This window comes from Ovis aries, chromosome 13, assembly GCF_016772045.2.
Source record: "Ovis aries strain OAR_USU_Benz2616 breed Rambouillet chromosome 13, ARS-UI_Ramb_v3.0, whole genome shotgun sequence".
NCBI lineage: Eukaryota > Metazoa > Chordata > Mammalia > Artiodactyla > Bovidae > Ovis > Ovis aries.
The window spans coordinates 77,285,147-77,304,254 of record NC_056066.1 but is presented as its reverse complement, the minus strand read 5'-3'; the positions used below and the strand labels follow the sequence as shown (position 1 = coordinate 77,304,254).

The 19,108-nt window shown below is 42.5% G+C and overlaps 1 protein-coding gene across 12 annotated transcripts in view; it reads left to right on the top strand.

The window, feature by feature from the left end:
* The first annotated feature begins 9,889 nt into the window (after nt 1-9,889).
* STAU1 (staufen double-stranded RNA binding protein 1) overlaps nt 9,890-19,108 on the top strand; it is a 62,021-nt gene continuing 52,802 nt past the window's right edge. For 10 of the 12 annotated variants that reach the window (XR_006055739.2, XM_027977306.3, XM_027977304.3 and 7 more), the window contains exon 1: nt 10,007-10,121. The gene's annotated coding sequence lies outside the window, so the exon portion shown is untranslated. Of the gene's footprint in view, nt 10,122-19,108 lie in introns of all 12 variants that reach the window. The other 2 variants (XM_042230257.1, XM_027977305.3) reach the window with 2 other exon arrangements.

The following is a 19,108-nucleotide window of genomic DNA, read 5'->3' as shown; positions in this document are numbered from 1 at the left end:
TATAAAATTTGCCACACTATGCTGCAACTTATGGGATCTCAGTTCCCCAAACAGGGATGGAATCCAAGCCCTTGGTGTTGAGAGTGCAGTCCTAACCACTGGACCACCAGGGAATTCCTGAAATTCGCCTTTTCTATAATTGAGATGCAGGTCTTCCTTCAGTTTGTCATTTGCCCTTTTACCTCACATGATTATGTTTTGTATCTTCTTGAAGTCAAATACATTGATCTTTCCCCCTCAGGCTTCTGAATTTTATGTTATCCTTAAAAGGATCTTCTCCACTTCAAGGTTATAAAAGAATTCTCCCAGGGATTCTGCTGGTATGCACATGGTTTCCTTCTTTTCATTTAAATCTTTGATCCTGGGGATCTCCCTGGTGGTCCAATGGTTAAGAATTAATCCTTCCACTGTAGGGGGCATGGGTTCCATCCCTGGCCTGGGAACTAAGATCCCACATGGGCAAAAACAAAACAAAAATAAACTTTTATCCTTTCAGTGCCAGGTATAAGATGTGAAGTACGGACTTAGTTATTAATATACTCATTTATTTATTCAGCTGCACTGTGTCTTAGTTGTAGCACTCAAGATCTTCAGTTGCGGCATGTGGGATCCAGTCCCCCGTTGCTGTTGTTCAGTCACTAAGTCCTGTCTCTTTGTGACCCCTTAGACTGCAGTGTGCCAGGCTTCCCTATCTTCCACCATCTCCAGGAGTTTGCTCAAATTCATGTCCATTGAGTCAGTATTGCTATCTAACCATCTCATCCTCTGCCGCCTCCACTTCCTCCTGCCTTCAATCTTTCCCAGCATCAGAGTCTTTTCCAATGAGTCGGCTCGTCGCATCAAGTGGCCAAAGTATTGGAGCTTTAGCTTCAAGATCTGTCCTCCCAATGAGTATTCAGGGTTGATTTCTTTTAGGATTGACTAGTTTGATCTCCGTGCAGTCCAAGGGACTCTCAAGAGAGTCTTCTCCAGTGTTATAATTTGAAAGAATCAATTCTTCAGCATTCAGCCCTCTTTAAAAAAAAAAATTTTTTTTTTACTTTTTAATTGGAGGATAATTACTTTACAATACTGTGTTGGTTTCTGCCATACATCAACATGAATCAGCCATAGTATACATATGTCTCCCTCTTGAACCTCCCTCCCATCGGGCTTCTTTGTGGTTCAACTGTCACATTCATACGTGACTACTGGAAAAACGTAGCTTTGACTATATGGACCTTGGCTGGCAAAGTGGTGTCTCTGCTTTTTAGTATGCTGTCTAGGTCTGTCATAACTTTCCTTCTAAGGAACAGGTGTCTTCTGATTTAATGTTTGCAGTCACCATCTACAGTGATTTTGAAGAAAATAAAATCTGTCACTGCTTCCACTTTTCCCCTTCTATTTGCCATGAAGTGATGGGACTGGATGCCATGGTCTTCATTTTTTAATGTTCAATTTCAAGCCAGCTTTTTTACTCTCCTCTTTCACTTTCATCAAGAGGTTCTTTAGTTCCTCTTCTCTTTCTGCCATTAGAGTTGTATCATCTGCATATCTGAGGTTGTTGATATTTCTCCTGGAAATCTTGATTCCAGCTTGTGATTCATCCAGCCTGGCATTTCTCATGATGTACTCTGCATATAAATTAAATAAGGAGGGTGATAATATACAGCCTTGACATACTCCTTTTCCAATTTTGAACCAGTCCCTTGTTCCATGTCCGGTTCTAATGGTTGCTTCTTGACTTGCTTATAGGAGACAGGTAAGGTTGTCTGGTATTCCCGTCTCTTTAAGAATTTTTCAGTTTGTTGTGATCCTCACAGTCAAAGGCTTTAGGATAGTTAATGAAGCAGATGTTTTTTTCTGGAATTCCCTTACTTTCTGCATGGTCCAGCGAATGTTGGTCATTTTATCTCTGGTTCCTCTGCCTTTCTAAACCCAGCTTGTACATCTATCTGAAAGTTCTCAGTTCACGTACTGCTGAAGCCTAACTTGAAGGATTTTGAGCATAACCTTATTAGTATGTGAAATAAGCACAATTGTATGGTAATTTGAACATTCTTTGGCATTACCCATCTTTGGGATTGGAATGAAAACTGACCTTTTCCAGTCCTGTGGCCGCTGCTGAGTTTTCCAAAGTTGCTGACATATTGACTGCAGCACTTTAACAACATCATCTTTTAGGATTTGAAATAGCTCAGCTGGAATTCCATCACCTCCACTAACTTTGTTCATACTAATGCTTCCTAAGGCCTATTTGACTTCACAATCCAAGATGTCTGGTTCTAGGTGAATGACCACACCATTGTGGTTATCTGGGTCATTAAGACCTTTTTTGTATAGTTCTGTGTATTTTTGCCACCTCTTTTTAATTGCTTCTGCTTCTGTTAGGTCTTTATCATTCCTGTCCTTTACCCTGCCCAACCTTGCATGAGATGTTCCCTTTATATCTCCAGTTTTCTTGAAGAGATTGCTGGTCTTTCACATTCTATTGTTTTCCTCTATTTCTTTGCATTGTTCACATAAGAAGGCTTTCTTTTCTCTCCTTGCTGTTCTCTGGAACTCTGCGTTCAGTTGGGTATATCTTTCCCTTTCTCCTTTGCCTTTAGTTTCTCTTCTTTTCTCAGCTATTTGTAAAGCCTCCTCAGATAACACAGGTCAGGTTCCCCAAGTAGGGGTCTGGGTTCTGTCTCCTCACAGTGTGACCTGCCCTTAGCCACCTGACCACCAGGGAAGTCCCTGAAGTATGGATTTAACTCTTTATTTTTTTCTTGAAGACACTACATAGCAGTTTTCTCAAACCACTTATTGAATGAAATCCATCTTAACCAGTTTGAAATACCACCTTTATTGAATATTAAACACCAACATGGGTTTGGGTCTATCTGGGAATTTCCTTTCTCTTCCACTGATTCATGGAACTTATTAGGTACTAGTACCTAATAGTCTTAATTATAATAATAAAGGCTTTATGATACATTCACTACGTGGTCAGGCATTTTCAGAAATGTTTTCTTGTTGATTTTTCCATAGGAATTTTAGATGTGGTTCATCTAGTTCTAAAACAAAATCCTGTTTGTGTTATTTTGGGGCTCTCATTAAATGTCTATATTATATCTCATTAACCCACTCCAGCGTTCTTGCCTGGAGAATCTCAGGAACGGGGGAGCCTCATGGGCTGCTGTCTATGGGGTCGCACAGAGTCGGACACAACTGAAGCAACTTAGCAGCAGCAGCAGCAACCACCCTTAAGGGAGAAAGTGAAGAGGAACTAAAGAGCCTCTTGATGAAAGTGAAAGAGGAGAGTGAAAAAGTTGGCCTAAAGCTCAACATTCAGAAAACGAAGATCATGGCATCTGGTCCCATCACTTCATGGCAAATAGATGGGGAAACAGTGGAAACAGTGTCAGACTTTATTTTGCAGATGGTGACTGCAGCCATGAAATTAAAAGACATTTACTCCTTGGAAGAAAAGTTATGACCAACCTAGATAGCATATTGAAAAGCAGAGACATTACTTTGCCAACAAAGGTCCATCTAGTCAAGGCTATGGTTTTTCCAGTGGTCATGTATGGATGTGAGAGTTGGACTGTGAAGAAAGCTGAGTGCTGAAGAATTGATGCTTTCGAACTGTGATGCTGGAGAAGACTCTTGAGAGTCCCTTGGACTGCAAGGAGATGCAACCAGTCCATTTTAAAGGAGATCAGTCCTGGGTATTCTTTGGAAGGACTGATGCTAAAGCTGAAACTCCAATACTTTGGCCACCTCATGCGAAGAGTTGACTCATTGGAAAAGACTCTGATGCTGGGAGGGATTGGGAGCAAGAGAAGGGGACGACAGAGGATGAGATGGCTGGATGGCATCAGCAACTCGACAGACATGATTTTGAGTAAACTCCGGGAGTTGGTGATGGACAAGGAGGCCTGGCATGCTGCAATTTATGGGGTCACAAAGAGTCGGACATGACTGAGCGACTGAACTGAACTGAACTATCTGATATCTTAATAATGTAGAGTCTTGCTAGCCATGAACATAGCTTATATTTCTATTTGTTGAAGTTTTTCCTGGGTCAGTCTATTAAATTTTTTCCTCACGTAGGTTGTGAATTTTTGTTGTAATGTTTATTCCTAGGAATTAAATAATTCTTGCTTTGGAAATGGGGTCTTTCATTATATCTTTTGTTGCATCCCTCAGCTGTCTGAAATAGCCCTAGGAAATCAGTCTACCATAAATAATCACTCTGACTAGCAAGTAGTTCTCAACCGGTTTCCCCTTGCAACATGTAGTATAGGTGACCTTGACATACGCCATTCAATCCTACAGGTGTTCCTTGTTTTTTAGAGACTCCAGCAGAGAAAGAAAGGCTCTGGTTCTTTAGCAGTTGATGGAAATTTGTATGTATCAGATATTGTGTTGCTCTGGTTCTTTAGCAGTTGATGGAAATTTGTATGTATCAGATATTGTGTTGACAGTCAGGGATACCATGGTGACCTAAGTCCCCGCTCTCATGAAAGCTGATCACATAGTCCTAGCCAAACAGAACAAACTCAGAAAATAATTGAATAATTATAAAGGTGCAAAGTTCTGCTAAGGGGCTGTAAGATTGGAGCAGTGATAATTGTCAGGTGTTAACATCAATTAACACCCACATTGAAGGCTTCAATTACCTCCCAAATACTGCTCACTCACCTGCTGTGTCTCCAATCCTGACTTTCCTTTAAACTCCATTTCCACTTCTACCTCAGGAGGTAGAGTCTAATTGTCCTAACCCAGTCTGGACTGGCTTGTGTTTTGCTTGTAGCCAATGAGTGCCGAGTGAGTGGGCCAATGAGTGGCCTAAAGCTCAACATTCAGAAAACTAAGATCATGGCATCCAGTCCCATCACTTCATGTCAAATAGATGGGGAAACAGTGGAGACAGTGGCTGACTTTATTTTTGGGGGCTCCAAAATCACTCCCGATGGTGATTGCAGCCATAAAATTAAAAGCCGCTTACTCCTTGGAAGGAAAGTTATGACCAACCTAGATAGCATATTAAAAAACAGAGACATTACTTTGTCCACAAAGATCCATCTAGTCAAGGCTATGGTTTTTCCAGTAGTCATGTATGAATGTGAGACTTGGACTATAAAGAAAGCTGAGTGCCGAAGAATTGATGCTTTTGAACTGTGATGTTGGAGAAGACTCTTGAGAGTCCCTTGGACTGCAAGGAGATCCAACCAGTCCATCCTAAAGGAGATTAGTCCTGGGTGATCATTGGAAGGACTGATGTTGAAGCTGAAACTCCAATACTTTGGCCACCTGATGTGAAGAGCTGACTCATTGGAAAAGACCCTGATGCTGGGAAAGATTGAGGGCAGGAGGAGAAGGGGTCAACAGAGGATGAGATGGCTGGATGGCATCACCAACTCAATGGACATGAGTGTGGGTAAATTCCGGGAGTTGGTGATGGACAGGGAGGCCTGGCGTGCTGCGGTTCACAGGGTCACAAACAGCTGGACACAGCTAAGCGACTGAACTGAACTGAATGAGTGCTGAGGAATTGATGCTTTTGAACTGTGGTGCTGGAGAACTCTTGAGAGTTCCTTGGACAGTAAGGAGATCAAAGCAGTCAATCCTTAAGAAAACCAACCCTGAATATTCATTGGAAAGACTGATGCTGAAGCCGAAGCCCCTATATTTTGGCCACCTGATGTGAAGAGCCAACTGATTGGAAAAGACTCTGATGCTGGGAAAGATTGAAGGCAGGAGGAGAAGGCAACAACAGAAGATGAGATGGTTGGATGGCATCACTGACTCAGTAGCCATGAATCTGAACAAGCTCTGGGAGATGGTAAAAGACAGGGAAGCCTGGCTTGCTGCAGTCCATGGGGTTGTAAAGAGTCAGACAGGACTGAGCAACTGAACAACAACAAGTGAACTATAGTGGATGTGGCGCTGCGTGCTGTCCAAGGCTCAGCCAGATTAAGAGTGTAGGTCTGCCTTGTTGTTCAGAGCTCTGCCTTGCTCTGTGGGATTCTCTCTCTTTAAGCCTTTAGCTGCCAAGTAAACAGTCTGATCGCCCTGAGGCTGCCATGCTCTGAGGAGCTCAAAGTAGCCCATTGAGAGATCACACGGATGGGCTTTCCAGAGGCCCAGCCGGCACCCAAGCACGGTATCCCCCAGTGGTCCATTCCATACTAGAGATCCCAAATTAGAAGATCCTTGTCAAGCTCCTTCCAAATTCCAGACCCACAGATCTACTAGAGATAATAAAATGATTGCTGTTCTTTCAAGCTACTAAATTTGGGATCGGTTTGTCTGGCAGCGTAGTAACGGGGCCTGGGCCACGTGTCCCAACACAGGGCTTTGCACATGCTTTCCCTCCTACTTGAAACACTTGCACTGCTTTTGCCTAGTTACCGCCTACGTGTCTCCTTGGATCTTGGTAAAGCTACAACGCTTCTGGAGGCTCCACTCCCCAAACCTTGAAACTGGGATTTCATAATGCCCTCATAACATCGGCACCTGTCGTACTTGTCACAGTTGTACTTAGAGATTCTTTCACTTGTCTTTCTGACAAGTCTTCAGCTCCATAGACCAGCATTCAGTCCATGCAGTTATAATGTCGGCCATGCATTGTAAACTCAAACATCAACAGGAACAGGGGAGTAAGAGAAAGGAGAGATGTGGGGAGGGGAGGGGTTGTGGTGAAATGAAAGTACTCATCTCCAGGACACAGTTGCCACTCAGCAGGCTCTGTGCAGCCAAAGCTGCCTCCTTTTTAAAAAATGTATTATTTATTTATTTGGCTGCACTGGGTCTTGGTTGTGACACTTGGAATCTTTAGTTGCAGCATGTAGGATCTAGTTCCTCCACCAGGGATGGAACTTGGGCCCCTGTATAGAGTGTGTGGAATTTTAGCCTACTGGACCACTAGGGAAGTCCCAAATCTGCCTCATTTTTAAAGAAATGACCCAAACCCAGATTATTATGTGAATGTTACAATGACAGCTTCCCTGGTGGCTCAGATGGTAAAGCGTCTGCCTGCAATGTGGGAGACCTGAGTTTGATCCCTGGGTTGGGAAGATTCCCAGGAGAAGGAAATGGCAACCCACTCCAGTACTCTTGCCTGGAATATTCCACAGATGGAGGAGCCTGGTAGGCTACAGTCCACGGGGTTGCAAAGAGTCAGACAGAACTGATCGACTTCACAATGACAGCAACAAATTAAAACTAAAAACCCAGAAGAAAGAAAAGGAGAGAAAAGAAAAACAACAATCACCTGAAGATTTAATACTCCTTATTTTTTTAGAACAACTTTGAACTGTCACTTTGTATAACCAAGGAACTGTATTTAACTGAGGCACAGGTTAGCCGTGGGCTGGCTGGGGTTCAGGAGTAGGTCACTTGGATTTGTTATTCTCTATTTGTACCTAGAGACTGTCAGTCAAATTCTCTTCCAAGGGCCAGAAGACTTGACTCTTGCCTAATTACTAAAAAAAAAAATAAAATTATTTTTAGGAATTACTTATTTTTCTTTAGGAAGAAGATGGAAGTGAGGAATTGTGACCATTAAGTTACACTAAATCCTGTGTATTCCTTCCCAGAATTTACATTATGTGTATTTGTAATAAGGAATGGGAACTCGCAGAGCTCGTGAAGGTCCTGTGAGAGGTTGATTTTTATCTAAAGATCATATCTATTATTTCACGTATCGGTTAGAAAAGAGAGAAATGAGCCATCAAGCCATGAAAAGATACGGCTTGATATCTTTTCAAGGAATCAAGGAGAATGGAATGCCTGGCCGTCCAGTGGTTATAACTCTGCTTTCACTGCAGTGCCCCAGGTTCAATCCCTGGCTAGGGAACTAAGATCTCGAAGTCACACAGCACAGCCAAAAAGAAACAAAGAGCAGTTAGTCACCTTCGCTGATCAGAGCAGCATACTTAATTCTTTACAACACTAAGGAGAGTCCTATGAGTCTTTAGATGGGGAAGCTGAGAAAGGGTGTCTTCAAACAACTAATTCTCATGACCCCTAGGTCAAACAGGAACTTGTTCCTATTTAACTAAGAGGAAAACTGAGGCCCAGCTGTATTGAGGCCCAAGGCATAGGATAACATCCAAGGATTGCGTTGGGGCTGGGGGATGGGGAAGAGAAATTTCCCCCTCAATATATAGAAGGAGGGAAGAAAGCTGAGACTGGAAGTCATGGGCCCATCACCTGGGTCACCAGGGGTGACAGTAAAATGGGTCAAAACGCTACCTTCTACGTTTAAACCTTTGCAGAGATTGTCTGTGCAGAGACCTCAGCACTGGGTTTAGGAAACCTTTCTGTGCTCCTTTACCCAAGTGACCTATAAGATCCAGATTGCTTGAAAGTTAGCAAGAAAAAAAAAAAAATTAACCTTTAGCAGAGGGCTGGACAATATCTCAGTGCTGCTTAGTACTGTCTTACATGGGTACTAAACAGACAGTGAAGTTCCTTTGACTGTTTTTGGTATCCTAAAATTCAGGTTCCTTGTATGTTTTTTTTTTTTTTTAAGACTGCATAAAAGTGCCTTCTTATTTAGCTAATTTATTATTTTATATACAGTTTATAAGTAAGGAAAATAACGAGAGATGTCACTTTTTTAGATAAATGGGGAAAAACAATAAAACTTTTAACTCAATATTACTTTCTCATCAACAAGCTCTTATTGCAATTGTTTTTGAATCATTTTCTTTTTTTCCCCTAACTTTAAACTTTTTATTTTGTATTGAGGCATAGCTGATTTAACAATTTTGTGGTAGTTTCAGGCGAACAGCGAAGGGACTCAGCTATATATATACATGTATCCATTTGCCCCCAAACCCTGTCCTCATCCAGGCTGGCAAGTAACATTGAGTAGAATTCCATGTGCTATACATGGAATTCCATACGTAGGTCCTTCCTTGTATTTTATAAGGAGCAAAGTCAGGAGGCTTGCCCCATCCGGAAAAGGGAGTCCTCTATGCCTGGGGCAAGGTCCCAAAGCACTGTTTGGAGCAGCCCCATCAGCCACTTGATATCATGAACTCAGCAAATTCAACTATATTGCCTTGGCAAGAGAGATTGAGCAATAGTTGGATTGAGAGATACTGAGAGAGATAGAGAAACTATTTTTATTTTTTGAGAAACTATTTTTAAATAGTAAGGACGCAGTCCTAGAATAAGCAAGAGAGAACGTGCCTGGACATCAGCAGTCCCTTCCTTTACTGTTCCCTCAACCTCCAACAACGTGTGCGTGTGCGGTTCTTGACTGCGTCTGATTCAACGTTCCCCATGCGCAAACTTCAGCCTCTTATATGTGGGCGGCAAAACACTACTTAGTTCATCTAAAACTCGGCGAAAGAACTAAAAACCCGGCCCTTCTTGCCTTTTAACTCACTATAAAAGTTGGGGCTTTTATTGTGTTTTACTCTCCCTAGAACGTAAGTCCCATGAGGGAAGGGGTTTTTGTCTGATCACCACTATATTCTCAGCCCTCGGAGCAGTGCTCTGCACGTAGCCGGCGTCTCATAAACATTCACGAAACGAGGAATTGAGAGGCGAGAAAGGAGTAACGCAGGTCGGAGGAGACGAAGACGGAAAAGGGAAAAGGGAAGAACGAAGCGGAAGGAGGAAAGAAGGAAGGCCCAGCCTTCGCTCCGCTCCAGCGGACAACCCACGCCTCCCCCCGATCTCCAGAGGACTACAACTCCCAGCAAGGCCCCGGGAGCCTAGGGCCGGCCGAGGAGGCACAGGCGGGGCCGGCCCGGCTCCAGACAGCCCGGCTCCCGTCGTGCCTCACGTGACGGCGGCCGCCGCAGCGCCCGCCGGGACCTGTAGTCTGGGCCGCGGGTGGGGGTGGGGCTGGGCACGGAGACGGGCGGGGGCCGGGAGGGCGGGCGCAGGCCCCTCCCCCGTCACTTCCTGCGGGGCTGCGGGCGCCGGGGCGGCTCTTCAGCGTTTGCGCCGGCGGCGGCCGCGTCTGGCTCGGCTCCCCGCCTCCCTCAGACCCCCCGGCCCGGCGGCGCCCGCCTCCTTCGCGGCCACTCCGCCTCTCCCAACCCGACGTCCCTTCCTCTGCCCTTCCTCCTTCCCCTCCTCGCCGCCGCCCAGGACCGCCGGCCGGGGGACGAGCCCGGGGCAGCAGCCAGGTGAGACGGCCGGGCCTGACGGGGCCGCGGGGGCCGGTGGGCCGCGCGCCTGGGGCTTAGGCCGCGGCGGGCCCGCGCGCTCTCGGCCTTGTTCTCCCGCCTCCCCCCGCCCGGGCCTCTCTCTCCCGCCCGCGGGGCCTTCCCGGAGGAGGCGGGCTCTTCCGCGCCCCCCGGCCCCGGGGCGCCCCGCGCGGCCTGGACCCCGGGGCGCCCCCAGCCACTCCGTCCCGCGCTGGGGGCCCAGAAAACAGGTGCCACGCCGCCTTGCCTCTTTGCTTTTCCTCGCGCGGCGTTGCTGAAGTTATTCTCGAGGCCGGGGCGGGAAGGGTGCGGGGGGGGGGGTCCCCCTGCTTCCAGTCCCTGGGGGTCCGGGGCACCCAGATCACCTAAGCCAGCTGTGGAGCGTGATGCGAGCGTGGCCCAGGTGTCCGACGCCGGGGGTGGGGGGCAGATCCCAGCACTGTCCCCCTCCCTTCGGCAAGTCGCTGGAAGTCTTTTGTGTTTTGGTTAGTTAAAAAAAGGGGACGAATGCCGTCCCTGCCCTCCGAAGGCTGGTAGGGTTCAGTGAAACGGGGCGTGGGAAGCGCTTATCAGGGTGCCAGACCCACAGCGTGTCGCCTGCATAGTTGATTAGCGTGATATTAGGGTCTAACTTAATGCGTAGAGATTGGACCAGAGTTGACCTACCTACCCGTTTTGGGTTTCCTTAGAGGCGGAAACGTTTCAGCTTCGTGCCCACCGCCAGCGCCGGGGCATTGTTTTGGGGTGGTCAACTTCTGAAAGGGGCGTCCGTTTCATGGGGACAGTCTGTGAGCCGGCAGCCTGTGAAAGACAAGTGTTGTTATTTCCTTCTCCTCCGCTGAGTCAACTGCAGGATTTTCACCAGTTCCCTCAAGTCTATGAGCAACCTGTCCTTTTTTTTTTTTCCCTCTGCCCATCATCCGGCTTCTTGTTGTCATTCCATTTCAGGGAAAGTTTCGTTGAGTTTAGCAAACCATTCTGGAGCACTTACTGTGTTTGTCAGGCTCTGGAGGGAGAGTGTCCGTGTCCGGAGCTGGAAAAATGTCTTGTCTTTTCTTGCCGCTGCATCTCTAACTTTTTTTTTCTTCTTACCGCAGCTTTGCTTTTAAGTCCCCTCCGTCCCCGCGGGCCGGCTTTGCTTTTAAGCCCTTGCCCCACCTCCGTGTTGCAGTGTTGCTTCTGTGGACGTTTTCTTCTGTTCGGGCGAAGATGTGTGCTTCCCTCTGTTCTTCCTCTGTTCTCTGGCTGTGGGGACGTTTTTAAGGTCACTCTTGCTCTTCGGCTTGTCGCTTTCATCGTTTAGAGGGTGGTGGAAAAAGAGACCAGATTTTTGGTTGATTTTGGACTTTTCAGGAAATCAGTGTGCTTACCAAAGGTAGATTGCACTGCAGCTTGTTGAAGTCAAAACTGAAAATACAGTGGGGTGGTGGAGGGAGCTTCAGTCATCCTGGTCACGGGTGCGATTTTTAGTTTTTAATTTTTATTTCTTTTGTTGGTGGTGATTGTTTAGTTGGAGCATAATTGCTTTCCAGCGGTTGTGTTAGTTTCTGCCGTACAACTTTGTGAATCAGCTGTGTGTGTGTATATATCCCTTCCCTCCTTAGCCTCCCTTCCAGCAAGTGGGATTTTTAAAACAGCAGCTTGATTTGAAGATACTGAGTTTCTTTTAATTCTGTTTTCAGTTGTACAGTTGTCCCCTTTATTAAGGAAACTCAGTTTATGGGAGTTCTATCTTACGGAAGAGTGAGGAAGGTGTGTTTGCTCTGCTGACTGGACCCTCCTATATCATAGGGTTGTTTTAGGTAGTACGTTTCCTTCTGAACTTAAACTCTTTTGATTTACACCCATCTCTCAGTAACACACTGGATGCAAAGTGGCCTCCCGGATTTTGACGTTTTCCTAGAATTTTCTGATAGTCTTACATCCAAGAAATCATTTAAAGTCTTCGGATGACTCTCTAGAAACAGCTATACAGGCAATACAAAGCATGCTTTCTGCCATATTCAAAATTGTAGTGTTAGGGAAATGACTTTAACCCTGCAGTTGATAATCTAATTAAAAAAACATTTTATTATGGAAAACATACAAAAGTCGAATAGTATAGAGGAGCCCCTGAATTGATCATTCACATTTGATAATTATTAACTCATAGCCAAGGTCAGTCTTGTTTCATGTAGTACCCCCTCCCCCAAACTAGGTTATTTTGAAATAAATCCTGAATATCATACAATTTTACCAGATTGCCCCAGACTGTTAATCTGTCACAAGGTTTACTTTTAGTGGAATCATAGTTCTCATTTTGTTTGTTGGGCTTCTTTATCTCTGTTTATACATGATTACTGAATATCAGGGGGGAAAAAAAACTTAACCACCCTCAAAGACCTATCAGAAATGCTGCCCTGCTTCTTTGTGTACAATAGCAACAGTTCTTGAGCTATTAATGACTGTAATTGAAAAGCAATCATAAATACATATATCCCTAATCTTGTTTTGATGGAGTCCTACCTGTTAAACCACTTTTAATGGAGAAAAGCTTTGTGTCAAAAGTTAAAGTACAGTTAATAATTCATTATGAAACCTCCAAAGTTTCTTTACAGTAGTTGTGTAAATATGCTGCTATCACCTTAGGTTAAGAATTAAGCAAAGGATATTTTATTTCAAAACTGTTGTGAATTATTTTTTAAAGATGGCCGGCCACTTCCCACAATCTGCTGTATTTACAAACCAATTTCGTAAGTAAGAATGAATTCACAGCATGGATATTCATGTTTTTCCTTCTCATCTAAAAAGAGATCTCTCTTAGACTGGAGGTTGACAGGAATATTGTGTTTGTTACTGTTTTGAAATTCTGGTTATGAACACTTTTCAACTTGTAGACCTGTCATATCATTATTTCAATTGTTCAGATTTACTTTTGAGCTTAATCAGGTAATTTACTTGTTAGTTACTACAACGTGGGAGATGAGCAGGAATATGCCTGCCTCTTAAAATTAGGGAGGGGGGGAAACCCAACCATTTTGCTATCTAAGAAAGGACACAAAATACAGTTTTAAAAAATGCATAGTGCTTCCCAGTAGGCGTTAAGTAAAACTTTTAAATATTTGGAATTGTTAGCGTTTGTTCAGACTAAAGTGCTCGCTTTTAAGATTCGGCCAGAAAGCCTATTTATATACAGATTATCTTAAGTTTAGAAATAAGCGTGACTCATGGAGCTTCCCCCTCTCTGATTCTGAAGTCTAAGCCATTAACAATCTGGATATGATTATTAAACATGAGCTGTAGCATGCTGCTTTATCCAGAGTTTCTCCCAGTAAGACGATGATGGGCGGAGGCATAGAGTGGGTCTCAGCTTGTGGGGCAGTTTTCTCTGATGTGCTTTGACTGGATGGAGGGAGAAAGAGTGAAATTCACCAGCAGAAAGATGAAACTTTTATGAAAAAGGTGTCTTTCTGTAGGATGTCGTATATCAATGCTAGAAGCCTAGTTTATGAATCTCCAAACTGGATCATATTTGATGTTCTACTTAGTAACAAAGAATTGCTCAATTTGGGGAAATATTAATTTCTCTCCCTCAAATGAGAGCTCTTGGAGTTGCTTTATTTCTCTCAGACTAGGATTTGGGGCCTTCGAAATTATTTAGAGAACTTCTGTTTCACTTATGTACGTGTATGTATTATATATGTGTGTTCATTGAATTGTTGTGTAAAGTTATTTTTTCAATCAGAAAAGTTCACAAGCTACCGTTGTTATGTTGGTGCAGATTCACCTAAAAACAAGTTTAGAGAATTTTATAGCATATTTTTGTTTCACATTAGATCTATAACAGATTGTTTCAGATTAACTTCTTGTGACAGAGACCTTTGTAGTTAAAATGCTTTTGGTGAATTTTCTGTATGGGCTTTTCCTTAAATGCTTGGTTTTGACCAGGTTTTATTTATGCTCTTCCAAAAAATATATACATTTAACCATGAGAAGACATTTTAGTTGCTATGGTTATTTTTCCCTAACATTTTGTTGTGAAATTTTTCACACATATAACAGAGTTTGAAGAATTTTAGTGTACACCTCTATATTTACCACTTTCTGCCATTATTTTACTATATTTGCTTTATCACGTGCCATTTCTGTCTGTCCATCTCTTTTAATTCATTAATCTGCTTTATTTTCAGTACATTTCCAAGTAAATTATAATATCAGCACACAGCGTGATTATCTACCAGAGTTAATCTTAAATTGAGACAATTCTACAAGGTATTCCTTGATCCTGAAAGCCGAGAGCTTTGCTGACTTCTGTTTCCAACTTTTATTTTAGTTACAGAACTCTTCGCTTTATGTTTTTGGCTGCATCGTGCAGCATGTGCAACTTCCCTGACCAGGGATTGAACCCGTGCCCTCTGCAGTAGAAACCCAGAATCTTAACCTCTGGACCACCAGGAAGTCCCAGAACTTTGCTTTCTACAGGGAATTGTTCTAAGAACTTTTTGCATGAAGATGTGCTTATCCATGTATCAAGTATTATAAAGTTTGAGTAATGTTGATCAGATCCTTTTTTCTCACATAAGGAGATAATAAGATTATAAATATGCAGCTATATTGATCTTAACAAATACTGCCAGATGGATGGCTTGGATATATTTTGCTGACAGCTTCATGCTCTGAACTAAAAAATGCTCTGAACTATCAAAGATAATTATTTTAATAAAATGGTAGAATGAGGAAATTACTGCCAGTAGCTTGTTTGTTTTAAATATGTACATTTCCATAAAAGTGAATAAGGCTGATGTAAAGTGATTTGTGTCTCCAGATAAATGGAGGTAGAAGCAAACTCTTCAGACTTAATTATATTTTCTGAAATAACACATGTTCAATTGTTAAAGGAATATATTCAGGGGACTCCCTCAAAGTATATTTACTGAAAACAAAAGTAGGAAAATCTATCCAAGAATGTATTTGCTTTCAATTAAAAATTGGTCTTCTAAATATTAAATTTGTAGCCCATCTGCTTCTGTTTAAACTGGAATCTAATTTGGAAAAGTGTGATGACTTTGTGAGTTTTTAATGATAATGAAAGCAAAACAGAAAATTGTTTTATCATATAATAGAGGTCATAATTATCCTAGAGGCCTTTTGAAATGTCTGCTGAATTACAAAGTCTAAGAAAACCTATTTAAGTGCCCTGGGGTCTTTTCCCAAAATGAAAATGGTTGCTCATCAGATTGTTTGTCTACCTGAGGTATCGGTACAGTTGGTTACCCAGTCAGTGTGGGTTGATTTTAATCAGCATGTTCTCTACTTCCATTTAAATATTTTTTTTTTTTTTACAAGTGGTATGTAACTGTAAGTTTATATTTATAGATGTTTTATGACTGAGGACAGGATCAGTGAATTTGCTGGATAATAATATTTGCTACTATTTATTGAGCTCTTACCATGTGCCAGGTTAGGATTACAGGGAGAGAGTTACTTGATGCAGCAAAGGAATCTGAAAGGTCAGATTGAATTTATTTAATAATATAAAAGCTGCTGTTCATTGAGCTCTTCTTTTGTGCTAGAAGTTGAAGTGGACATTTTATATTGTATTTCTGATCCTCCTGAGCTGTCTTTGCAGTGAAGGGTTGTAATAGCAGAGGTCTGTTCAGGAGGCCCAGTACTGGAGCGGGTCCTGAGCTCTTTCTACTGAGCAACACTGTCTCTAATTCTCAGGTGCTTTTTGTTGAGGATAATTGATTCTGCTGGTCAACAGTGCTGTCTTCCCAATTCTCCTACTCACGGCAGTTAGGGTGAATTTTGTTCAGTAAGGCTTTAGACCAATTTGGGAAAAAGTCTGGCTCAGTAATACTCAGTCTTAAATGAATGTTGTGTCATTTCCTTGAAGTAGCTTGGATTTACAGTTTCCTTTTATTTGTTGTGATAGATTGCTCCAGTCAACTTATAAACGGTTAGGCTGATTCAAAGGTTGAGGGTAGGGCTTAGAAGTAAATGGGGAGGAGGAGGTTTCATTAGCCTTTCCCTAAATTATTGCTATAATCTCCCTTCATGAAGTTTATTATAAATGATTGATTAACTGTAGACAAGATTGTTGCTAAGAAAACTAGTTTCTTTAGAGTCATGTTATTCTGCTTTATTGGAAATGAGTTAACTAAGCCTCTAACTTTATAGGGCTGTTGCCCTCTTTGGTTCCCAGCCATTTCTAACATTCATTTCCTGGCTGACGGTACTCAGAATATTTAATGTAACTTTCTATTTGGTATTGGACTGCCTCTTAAACAGTTTCTTTTTCACTTTCTTTGAATTGATGATCCCCTGAACGAGAAGCCTCTTTGGTTCTCCAACTCTGCAGTCGTCATCTCTCACGGCTAGTCTTAAAAGGCTAGGTTGGTGAACCTAAGTGTGCCTTTGGTTTTGGGGTTTTAGTGAGATGGTGTTTCCATTCTGTGTTTAATCGCAACCAAGGTGTTGTAAGTGTGTCTCATTAATCAGGAAAAGGTGTTGGAAATAGGTCTTTTCTGGGAAGGGAGTGAGCAGATAATGGTTCTTAAGTGGTTACTGTATTAGCTCCTCTCAGGCAGGAGCTTTGGGATCTACCTAGATCTTGTCTAATTCTCATTATTTTCTTTTTTGAAGTCCATGCTTTCTATAGATTAAAATTAATTGAGGCATGAATTTTCTACCCTTGCAGATTCCATCCTGATACAAATAGGGCCACTGTCTGCCATTGCCATTGTGGATTTGGTACAAAATGCTAGGTGGTCCTTTCCTCTGTAGCAGAGAATTTATATGTAATAATAAGTCTGATTATTCTTGGAGGCTTATGTTCTTTGTTGTACAATTTAACCTGCTCATTGAAGCTCCATGACACTTTACCTAGATGACAGTCAAATATGGTCAGGTAAATGAGTTTCCTTTTGGTTTGCAGTAGAATGAACCTTTAGAGTCTGGAACAGTTAGAGGATGACTGCTTCAGGGAACTATTTTTCCCTGTTAACTCAGAATTTATTAAACACCAAACAAAAAAGAATAAAGTAAAAAAAAATTTTTTTGAAGGGGATGAGGTGGTTTTTAAGTTTGGTACAGTCTTTTTTTGCCCTGTTACAAGGGATGTGAGAGCTTAGTTCCCCAACCAGGGATCAAATCCATGCCCCCTGCAGTGAAAGTGTGGACTCTTAACCCCTGGACCCCCAGGAAAGTCCTATATATTTTTTTCTTTCTCAAATAATGTATCTTAAACATGATTTGTTAGTATTATAGTGTTGGTTACTATGTACCCTAAGAAAATGATGTTTAACAGCTGACTTTGGTGTGACGTGTCATCGTTTACAAGCATTTCACCTACATTACCAGTTAATCTACCGAGGAATAATATGATTATGGTTTATTAATCATATGAAACTGGTGGTAGTAACCCTATCTAACATATTACAAGGGGGAGCCTACAGAGTAAGTTGCTCAGGGTGATTCAGCTGAGCACCAAAGTTGGGACCCAGACTCAGATCCCCAGTCAAGAGCTTTCTTGGCCACTCCTTCTAGGTTGGCCTGCCCTCAACGCCTTGAGGGTGCACTATCCTTTGTTTACCAAATAAAATTCTGAGCTGTAATCAAGCTGTTAAAAAAAAGTTTTCTGTACCTCACCCAAACAGCCCTGTAATAGCTAGTCCGCCCTTATCCTACAGCAGTGTCTTGCAGCCAAGGTGCCTTTTATGTTTTGTTGTGTCTTCTTTAGTGATGAGGTAATGTGTATTACAAATGATGTTACTACTAATTAAAATGCTACTGTAAATTATTTATTTAAATTTGTGTCAGGTTCAGGGTTGTTCCTATACGAATGTGGAGTCCGTGAGGACAGGAACTTGTGTACTCCTCTCTCCCTGGTGCCCAGAATAGTGCCTACAATGTAGTAGAGGTGTTCAGGAATGACTTGTTGAGTGAATACAACAGTGAGTTTAGTTCACTCTCTTGCATTCTAGTGTGTTTCTTGAGTGGGAAAGAAAGGGAGTTGGGCTTAACCTATAGTCTTCTCTGCTGCTTCTTGGCGTGAGTGCTATAAACATACACTGATAATAACCGTGATGGCTTTGGAAATGGTTGGGGATTTAAAGAAAAAGTTTGCTCATGGAAATGTGAATGTGTCTGTGAATCTCAGCTATCACTTACATGTGTTGAGACATTTAAAATCCAAGTGGTTGTAGACTGCTCCCCCCACCCCCATTTTCCTTGCTGTTGAGTTGTTGGCAGTTGTTTCTCACTGTTTTCTGACTCTATTAATAGCAGGTGTTTTATTCCATCTAAATTTTTAAAAAATTAATTTATTTGGCTGTGCTAAATGTTAGTTGCAGCACGTGGGACCTTTCGTTGAAATGTGTGAATTCCTAGTGAAGGCATGTGGGATCTAGTTCTCCAACCGGGGATCAAACCCAGGGCTCCTGCATTGGGAGCACGGAGTCCCAGCCACTGGACCACCAGGGAAATCCCCCATTTTATTTTTTTAACTTCAGGTTTGGGCTGGAAAACCAAACCTACCAAAAGCATTCAGCATAGATTTAGATGGGCTTGGATCGAGGAAAGCCCCATTGATCAAAGGTGCAGGCTCTGTTAGGTGGCCTTAGACACCTGTTTGGGCTCTGCACAGGCCTTTTCAGTTTCCATTCATGCTCGTCTTTGAATGGGCAAGGTTGTGGAACAGTAGGGTTCTAGATTGGAAAATTGTTAGTCTAGTATACTATTTACAGAAAGAACTTGGGTTGTTAAAATACTGTAGAACATTAGAACTCATGATTGTATTTTTGAAATTAGTTGGACAGCAAAGCTACTTTTTATTGCTTATTAATCACAGTAGCAGTGTGAAATTGAAATGAGCAACATTAAAATTATTTTATTTTGTAAGCATGCAAAAAGCATCTCAAGGTAAGGAATTCTGTTTGTTACTGACTATTGGCCATTTAAAGAGGAGCCGCTAGGTAAATGAGACT